The sequence below is a fragment of the Bombus pascuorum genome, unplaced genomic scaffold (assembly GCF_905332965.1).
Source record: "Bombus pascuorum unplaced genomic scaffold, iyBomPasc1.1, whole genome shotgun sequence".
Taxonomy (NCBI): domain Eukaryota; kingdom Metazoa; phylum Arthropoda; class Insecta; order Hymenoptera; family Apidae; genus Bombus; species Bombus pascuorum.
Window position 1 is genome coordinate 28,842 of NW_026869773.1, and position 10,185 is coordinate 39,026.

The window sequence follows — 10,185 nt, forward strand, 5'->3', positions numbered from 1 at the left end:
ATTAAAAACCATATCTCAATATTTTTATTGTTTTATTGGCTATTAATTAAGGCTCGAAGAAATGATATATTTCGGAAACCCACCTGGTAAGTAGAAAGTCCACTTTTCCAATGATCATCTGGTAAATATGAAATATGAATAAATCTCTAATTACGTAAAGTTTGAAGATTGTACCAAATAGGTTTGTGCGTTTTTAAACACATCGGATTGCCTGCCTATTCGCTTTCTCAATACTATACACTTGCTTTCGACTGTTGCTAGATAATTTCGAGTTATACAAAAAAGGTGAAAGCATTGGTAATGAGTATCGTAAATTTTTCTTTTTAAATGAACTCTCCATCACTATATTGCCGTATTTTAACTGTTTTCAAGCAAGAGGCTAGAACAGTTTTTGAGTAACAGAATCATTCCAATAGTCGAAGAAGAGCTTTCAAAGAACTGGAAATATTCAGTTAAAGCGTTACTTGGGTGTATTTTGTGTATACAGTACACGCACTGCGTGGTGTGCGTTTTTACTAGTCACATTTATTATAAAATGTGATTATACTGTATAATATTATAAAATATTATACATTTGCAGAACTTTCGGACATGTACTTTTGCTGTGATACGGCGGTCGACAATAACGTAAAAGTTTATACGCCGAAAAATATCCCAATAGGACTATACCCATCGCAAAGGTATTTTGCAAAACGTCGCGTGGGGTTATTCACGTTTCTGAATACCTAGATCTTTTCTACGGCTTGTAAGAAGTAAGCTACCGCTAATGTATCGTTCGGATTGAGGATCACTGTGCGCCCCGCTGCATAGGTTGACCACTCTTCGTTGGTATAAGGAGGATTACTCACGTGCAGGGTATTTTTAACTGTCAAAATAAAAAAAAAAAACAAAGTCGAAAACGCAATTCTTTTATTCTTGATTTTCGTCTTATCTCGGTGTCAAGAATCATCTCTTAAATTTTCGAAAACATGTAACCGGATACCCTGTATACAAAGGTTGGTATTATCTTTTTTCAGGGTCGGGCTTGCTAGCTAGGATCGAGCTAAGAATAATATTTTGTTTACAAGAATCATTTGTTATAGCACTAAGGACATTCTCAAGGAGAGAAAGTGTTAAGGGAATGCTTTTCGTTCTTATCGAATGTCAGCGAGATATGCATACCTAACACAAATATCAAGGCCTAAAATTCCGCAGTCTATTGAATAAGGAACAAGGAATAAAATTTTATCAACTATGTTATAACTACTCGATTTTTATTCCTTATGCGTTTTTATTTCCTTAGAAAAATCATCTAATCATCCATTTTTATTTAAATTTATTGTTTGCAATACATCTTAGTGAAAAACTTTTTATTAGTCTATTTGTAATAAAAAATTTTTCCCTCTTATAAATCGATTTTCAATTGACAACAAAATATTAATAAGAACGATTATTAATAACGAACGATTAAAATTACATTCATAATGTAAAATATTGTACAAATATTACATATTTTGAATGTGTAACAGTTTGAATATTATATTTTGCATAGGCATATAGCGTCTTTGAAATTATTTGAACGCTCGCCATTGAAACATTAAAGAATAAAAATATATGAGATAGATTTTATATTTCAAGGTAATATGATAACTGTATTAGGATATAAGTATCAGGATTGCGTATGTAGAATTTGAATTGGACAATATTTGTAAAAGTTGGAGAATACTCATTACAGAAACACGCAAAAAGAGAATCACAAAATAATCGGACGCTTCGAAATGAGCGATATTTACATTGAATTTACGCAGTAAATATTAATACTAACGAACTTAATTTGCGCTAAGACGTCATTTACTGATTTTAATGTTATAATCAGTTACGATTAATAGAGTGCAGACATGAACTCGAAGAGATCTGAAATACAAAAGTCCGAGCGTGAAGTAATATTAAAACTGCATAAAGATGGAAATCTTACAGAGAGATAGCCGATCTCTTTAAGAGATGTAAATCGAATATAATACAATCCATTATATTATAAAAAAATGGAATAATGCTGAAAATGCTAAAAATACATAATCTTCACTTTCGACAGGATATAGATCCGAAACATTGAACCTGAGTTGTGAAAAAATGGATACTGTACAACACACGCCATCACAGAGCCAATATATAAACCCAATATGATATTTATGGGATGGAATAGGTAGAAGACAAAATAATTGTAAAATAAGTAAGGAAACGATATGAAAACAGATAATTACTTAAATATGGAATAACATTGACATAAATGTCACAATGTCCTAGAGATGTTATTCGAGGCAAAAGCGATCGAACTAAATATTAAAATGAGGTAAGAAATAGAAATAGAGAAACTTTTATAACTCTGTTTTTGCGTGTTACTGTAACGAGTATTCTCTAACTTTTACAAATATTATCCAATTCAAATTTTACACGCATAATGTTGATATTTGTATCTTACTGTAGTTATGAGAATACTTTGAAATATCAAGAGCATCAGACACACACACACACACATATATATGTCTTTAATATTTCAGTAGCGAGCTTTCGAATACTTTCGTGTGCCGTTGTACATAACACATACATGTATTTCATATATTTTACTATACTACAACCATATAAAAATTCGGAGTATAATAATCGTTATTTTCGGTATTAAAATCGTTATTAAACATTTATTTAATTAAACTTCAAATTGAAATACAACCATGGAAAATTAACAAGATAATCACATCTAGATTTTACAAGTATGTCACAAGGTAACTTCTGCGCAATGATCGGGCACATGTTCCACCTGTAATCCTAGAGCGTAGCCAATCAGCAAGCAGCACCACTCCTTTGTCTTCACTGTTATAATAGACATCGGTGCTGTTCAATCGTCTTTCGTATTCGAGTCAAGGTAGAATTTACATGGTATAAAAATTTACTGAACGTTATAATTTTGTTAATTTACCAAGCATTACTTGGTAATGAGTATTAAGTGGAGAATTGAATTTGATTAGAAACTTGAGCTGCAAAGTTTCTATATAAAGAGATTTAGCGAAGGTAAATATTTTGTACATACAATTTTATAAAATGAAAAGATTCGTATACATATTAGTTTTGTATAAATAATTTTAACCTAAAAATTTGTTCCAGGATGAATGGGGTAGTACAGTAACCGGATAGGAAATTATTCTACATGTTAAAGTAAGTCGTAATAACAAATACAGTTTTCTTCTTTTGTTTTTTGTATTTTCAATACATTGTTGATTTTCATATACATAACCATCTTTCCTTTAAAGAAAAATTTACTTTCTCCTAATCCTAGCTATATGTCCATATATATATATATATATATATGTCCTGTATATGTGTGTATGTGATTTACTTTGTTATTACTTGGAATGTGTCTGTTTTTGTAAATATAGCTACGCCCTAGATATATCTTCATTGAATTTCATTTATTTCATTCTTATTTCTCTATTTTCTTCCTTTTTGCTCTATATTAATATTTTTAGCTTATCTATCTTTTCAAGGAGGTTTTGCATACAATAACTTTAAAATATGCCGCCTTTACCATGTAAATGTATTAAGTTTCCTGACCTTCTCATTACATTGTCTGCAAAATACACATCTATAAAGTATTGAGTCCAATAATAGTGTGCTTTCCTTTCACCATTATTCCTGTTATATTAATCTCCGGCACTAGAAATATTGTAGTCGCAGAATTTGTTAGTTTCGAATCATGCTTGATCCTCTGGCAGTATATTGTTATAACACTTCTAGAATGTTATACCACAATACTTGGTTAATAGCTTAAAAGTATCTCTTCCTTCTGTAGAACTGTATTCAAGAGTTGCAAGATTATTCTCTTCGTATTTTCCATTAAAGATTTAAGTATTCGTTGTGTAAAACTATAATTCGAACTTAACAGTGTTAAAAGCCATTTTGAAACGTCCACATATTTAAAAGAACCAAAAACAGAAAGAGGTTATATTTGTACTTAACAAAAGAGGTTGTATTTATACTTAACGACGAATATAACAGAATAGCGATATTGGTTTCGTTATTACAGAATATCCTACGTAAAATCGGTTATTGAAACTTCGCTCATTTAAGGAATGTTTTAGATTCTATTTCCGTATTATACAGATTTACACTTGGTAGCGTGCAGTGCAATATCGCTTTCAGAACATCGCCTTCTTGCAAACATTTTTTGTGTTTTTTGGTAGTACGCGATGAATAAAGACGAAATATAACGATTTTATGTTTAGGAATCCATTGGTTCAAAAGCATGCATTGGTTGTGTATTTTTGAAGTCTGACATAACTTGCATAAAGTTTAGTTACTAGTTACTAAAGTTTAGTTTAACGTGAGAAAGATTTAGCCGGTACACTGTTTTGTTTATTTAATTACATGCAGTGTTTAACGTATCGTAATATTGTTTTAAGACGGTTATATTAGTAACGTTTATATAGGCAAAGTTCAATGTACACTATCGAAAGTATTTTTAATAATATCTCGCAAATTACCTTCAAAGACTTCCACTTTACTGATTTCGATGATTTCTGAATATGTTATAGAAATTAACTTTTTGTATAACTTTTGTCTATATATATAATTGCCATTTTGCCATAGTTTCCCAAATATGCGCAAAAAGTTGTCGATACCGCTACAGTGAATTCTGCCTATAATTGTGCGTCTGTGACAACGTACGCGTCGGAATTAGTTGCCGGCAGCCTTATGGCGACAGGTATAATGACCTAAATGAAATCTAACTCTTATCTTTTGTTTATAGTATATTTCTACACACACAATTACACGCGATCGCACACACACACAAAAGTAACTTATACATACCAACCGTTTAAGAGAAATAATTAAAAATAAAGAATATCTAACGAAATACTAAAGAATTATACCGGAGGCATAACTTTTACTTTGTAACAAAGTAATAAAATGCCTCAAATTTTTGTGATATAAAATTTTGCATTTTTCTGATGTTTCTTGAAGCATATGTAATAAATCAGTCGTTTTGGTATTCATAGATTTTCTATATTATACTCTAACATACTTCAATACATTTTTCTATATAATTGTACACTTACTCAAAATATAGAGCTTAAAAGACAAAATTATGCTGGTGACCCAACATCTTTGTAATCGACTTTATATACAGTGCTGGACAAAAGTATTGGCACAGCATGATTGTTATGATAGAAATGCTTATAACTACTAAACAAATTGATTTAAACAAAAAACTTTTTGACGTATTTATTTATTATCTATTCTAGTTTATTACATAACAAGAGCAACAATATAAATAAAATAATACGCAAAATAATAACAAAAATATATTTTTTGAACATTTTATGGGTGGACAAAACTATTGGCACAGTAGAATATTTACGCTTATAACTAATTACATAATAAACTTCTAATATTTTGTTGGCAGTCCTTTTCTTTTAAGGACTTCCTTTAATCTTCTGGGCATCGAGTGGACTAATTTTTTAGTGAATTCAGGTACAATATTGCTCCATTCCTGCAGAAGAACTTTCTTCAGTTCAGACTTGCTTGTGATATTATGTTTCCTAATTCTTTTTTCCAATTCGTTCCACACGTGCTCAATGGGATTCATATCGGGACTTTGAGGTGGTGTGTTTAATGTGTGGGCAGTATTATATATTATCCACTGACGAACAATATACGCCATATGTTTAGGATCTCGATCCTGCTGAAAATAGAAATCCCTGGGGAGGTTTAATTTTTGAGTACTTTTCAAAAGATTTTGCTTGAGTATATTTAAATATACATATTTATCCATTATCTCATCAATGAATATAAGTTCTCCTACACCCGATGATGCCATACATCCCCACACCATTAAACCACCACCCCCATGTTTCATGGTGGCTTGCAGATTCAGTTCGTCCATCTCTGTGTTGGGTTTTCGCCATACTAATATTCTGCCGTCAGATTTAAAAATATTAAACTTACTTTCATCTGAAAACATGATCTTTTCCCAAAAATCAGTATCTTTCGTAACAAACTCTTTCGCGAATTCCACTCTTTTCTTTTGGTTTATTTTACTGATGTAGGGCTTTCTTCGTGCTGCACGGGCAGAATAACCGGCATCCTTCAATACCCTACGTACAGTTTTGGTACTTACTTCTTTTTCACACTCAGCTTTTAACATCGAAGCAATTTCAGTCGAATTAGTTTTTGGATCCTTCTTTACAATATTTACGATTTTCCTTTTTTCTCGAATTGTTACCTTAGAAGGGCGACCACTCCTAATTTGATTCTCTAGATTTTCTTCACTTTTAAAGCGTTTTATGACTGAACGCACAGTAAAACGACTTCTGTTTATGATTTGTGCAATTTCGTTGTAAGATTTATTCATCTTATATAAATTTAATATTATTTTTCTTTCTTCAATTGTGGTTTCTTTCGTTTTTCTAGACATTATTACTCTTTCTTGGTTTTTTGTTGTTTAATAACTGAAGTCTCCAGTTTCACTGATCGAGTGTTATAATTAAGAAGATTAAAGGAAGTCCTTAAAAGAAAAGGACTGCCAACAAAATATTAGAAGTTTATTATGTAATTAGTTATAAGCGTAAATATTCTACTGTGCCAATACTTTTGTCCACCCATAAAATGTTCAAAAAATATATTTTTGTTATTATTTTGCGTATTATTTTATTTATATTGTTGCTCTTGTTATGTAATAAACTAGGATAGATAATAAATAAATACGTCAAAAAGTTTTTTGTTTAAATCAATTTGTTTAATAGTTATAAGCATTTGTATCATAACAATCTTGCTGTGCCAATACTTTTGTCCAGCACTGTATGTCATCTTCACATAAAATTAAGAGAAAAGGGAGACATTCAATGGACACTTCAGTTCAAACAGAAAAAATTAGATGAAAAATCTCGCATTAATGCCCCTGACATGAAGAGGACGATATTTTCTTCTCACTTTTTAATCATATTATTTGATTTTTGTCAATGAACACTTACGCATCCTTTCACATGCAAATCTTCCCTTATTTCTGTTTCTTTTAATATTAGTTTTCTTCAAGCTCTTACTTCGACATTTACTTCATTCTTCTAATTGACTATAATATTTTAGGAAATTATTTGAAGAGTCTACTGATTGAAACTGATTTCTGAGCAAGTCAAGGCTTCATAAATTCTTCGCCATGCTGTTGTCACGACCGGCTCACTTTAAAATCGGAGATAAAGATGTGGCGGCACTCGGCGACAATGTATATCGCTGAAGTGCCTAATGAACCATCAACATCCCAACGGTCCTTCCACCGAAGGCTCTAGAAGAAAGAGCGCGTGGCAACGGCCGCGGACGCCTGGCAAATGCGTGGACGGTGGGGATGTTGAGGGATAACAAAAGAAAGCGATCGGATCCGATCGAAAGTAAAAAATCATAAGAGCTTCAGTCTTAAAAGGTCACGCTTAGAGCTCGGAAGTAGATTGTAAAACCAAGTGTTAGAAGAAAAATAAAGTTTCTTTTTTTTATTCTTTTTTGTTGTTCTTTTGCATAATTTTACGTGACACTAGCAACGTTACCCTGAGACTGAAACAACTGCCTAAACCAACGTCGGACGTGTACCGCTTATGGTCTTTCCTCGACGCATTCCTTTGTATATGCGCTTTCGAAGACCTTAGGCGGTTGAGAAACCGAAGACCAGATGTAGAGTTTTCTCAGAAGTGACGATCACTTCAACACTAATTAATTTTAAAATGATACTTAATTATCGATAGATAGTGCATTTTATGTTTATAAACGTGAAAAAAACAATTTTCGTTTCACCGAACTATGGTTATCCCACAATATATGTATCATTAATATATTATAAGGAACTATTCGAATATACGTACAAAATCGTTTTTATGCGTATTTTTACATACAACTTTTATTTACTTTAAATTATTCCAAATTTGAGGATAAAATTATGCAGACTATATACACAGAAGAAAGGGGATTAATTTTACCATATACTTCATTTGAAAGAAAGTTGCGTGAACTTCTCATGACGTAAAGTGTAAAAATTTAATAGAATGTAGATACAGTTTTCTATTATCGTTACAGATAAGAAATTTGTTAAACACTGATAAAGTTAAAGCCATTAATAGTGGTTGCAGCAAAGATTTGTTATTAATTCAAGATGAATAGGTTTCAAACAAAAAATTCCAGTTACTACTTATAGATTTGATTTTATAAAAAAAACAAGAAATTAAAAATTTTATAAAAAAGTTTATTCGCATTAAAAATATTATATTTTATCGCATATCAGAATTTTAGATCTTACGTTTAAAATAGTTTTTTTTTACCTTTTTTTGCTTGTAAAGTTATTACATTAATAAAAATGTCAGGATCGGGTTAACTGAATTGATCGTGTAGTAAAATATCGATCCAAATATCTTGGAATCATTAAAAAAAATGCTTTTTTTATTGTGAAAAAATGGTACTTTATTACCGTTAATCATTTAACTGTAATATTGGCTATAATATTTAACAATAATATTTCTAGTACATCAACATTAATATACGTTCTAAATAATATGTGAAGAAATTTGAGGTTAGGTTGGAAGATATCTACACCGGAAATGACGCCTGCAAAATGGCGCACGTGATTGGTTAGAAATTAACCGCAGAACATCTTCATACGCTATTGATTATTTCCTGTAAATGAGGAATTTTAATATAATGTACAAAGTATATAAGATTTTGCATTAAAATTGTCGCAAATATTTTTAAAAATTAATTGGATTGTAGTATTTTTCAAAAATCATAATAATGTAAGATTCTATATGGAATTACTTTCTATCGTTCGCGCATAAGACCAGTACGTAACGACAAGCTTGAGGGTATATAAAGCCACCATCAGACGCGCAACGTAGGCATTTGTCGAGTCGTCTGCAAGCGGAGAGGATCTTATTTTGCTCGACAGTTTCAAACATTTTGTGTGTTGTGTGAACCTGTTCTATCTTGTTCTACAACAATCACGAGCCATATACAGGTTAGTGTACTTATTATTATAATTTATTCATTAATTAGGTGAAATAGTTTAGGAAACAATAAGAAAACGTGAATATCGTAACATCGACACTGTGTTAACCTCGAAAAAGAGGACATTTGCATTCCTGCAAATTAAGAAAATTACGAAGCCGTCGTCATGGCAAAGTCTAAGAAGAGAGTTTGTGATATTGACGCCAAGCCAAGTAGTACTAAACGATTAGCATCTTGGATCAGAAGAATCCGCAGTAAAAAATCAAGGTATTGCCGAAAACGCAGACGCGATTTACGGATTGAAGCAATGCTGACGTGTGCTCTCTTCAAAGCTGAAAATGAATTACGCATCAAGCAATCATCTAAAGCTTTAAAATTGCAGAAACTTAAAGAAAAATTATTGAAGAAGGAAAATTGTATAAATTACGAACGCTGCGATGATGAAGGCACGTCTCAGCAGAGCAATCCCTGGAAAGAGCCTGATTTGTGTCCTGAATTGAGAAGTTTAGACGATTTCATGTCTAAGCTATCAGAAGTAAAAGTACCAGTACGACGCTGAAGTAGTGGGAAAAATGCAAACCTTCAGGTTATGAAGACCGGCCGACGCCCAAGACGCGTTGAGTGCACTCGTTCCCGTCCGATCACGAAAGTTAAGCAACGCCGGGCACGGATAGTACTAAGATCGGTGACCGCTTGGGAACTCCGCGTGGTGTTGGTTTTTTTCAGAAGGAGATCAGCCCAGTATTTGAACTGTCTAAGAAGATGACGCGAGCAGTAACTGCCCGAAGAGGAAGATACAGCGGGGCATGAAAGGAACAACCCTGATGACTGCCGCCTGGTATTACCGGGGTTGTCTGCCCTCAAAGCAGAGGAAGAAGGAGGAGTGGTTTTTTTAGTGGGTATGGCAACAACATCCGCGCGAGTCCCGCATAACCCAGTGATTCGGGTCACTGGGCATGCGTAACAGCATTTTCCCCTCCTCATGCAAAAAAAAAAAAGGTTATGAAGACCTGGAAGCTTATGTGACTACTTTTACAAGAGGATAATTTCTCGCAACGTTTTATCCACCAAATGCATAGAGATTTCAACAACAACTATATGCAATCTGGAGCGATTATGGAGCACCGTGTATCACGTCGGTGCTGCAGGAATAGAAATCGCATTACTATTCTG

General features: G+C 32.5%; 1 pseudogene; it reads left to right on the plus strand.

The window, feature by feature from the left end:
* The first annotated feature begins 9,611 nt into the window (after positions 1–9,611).
* On the plus strand, positions 9,612–9,730 carry LOC132915977 (5S ribosomal RNA; annotated as a pseudogene).
* Positions 9,731–10,185: the final 455 nt, after the last annotated feature.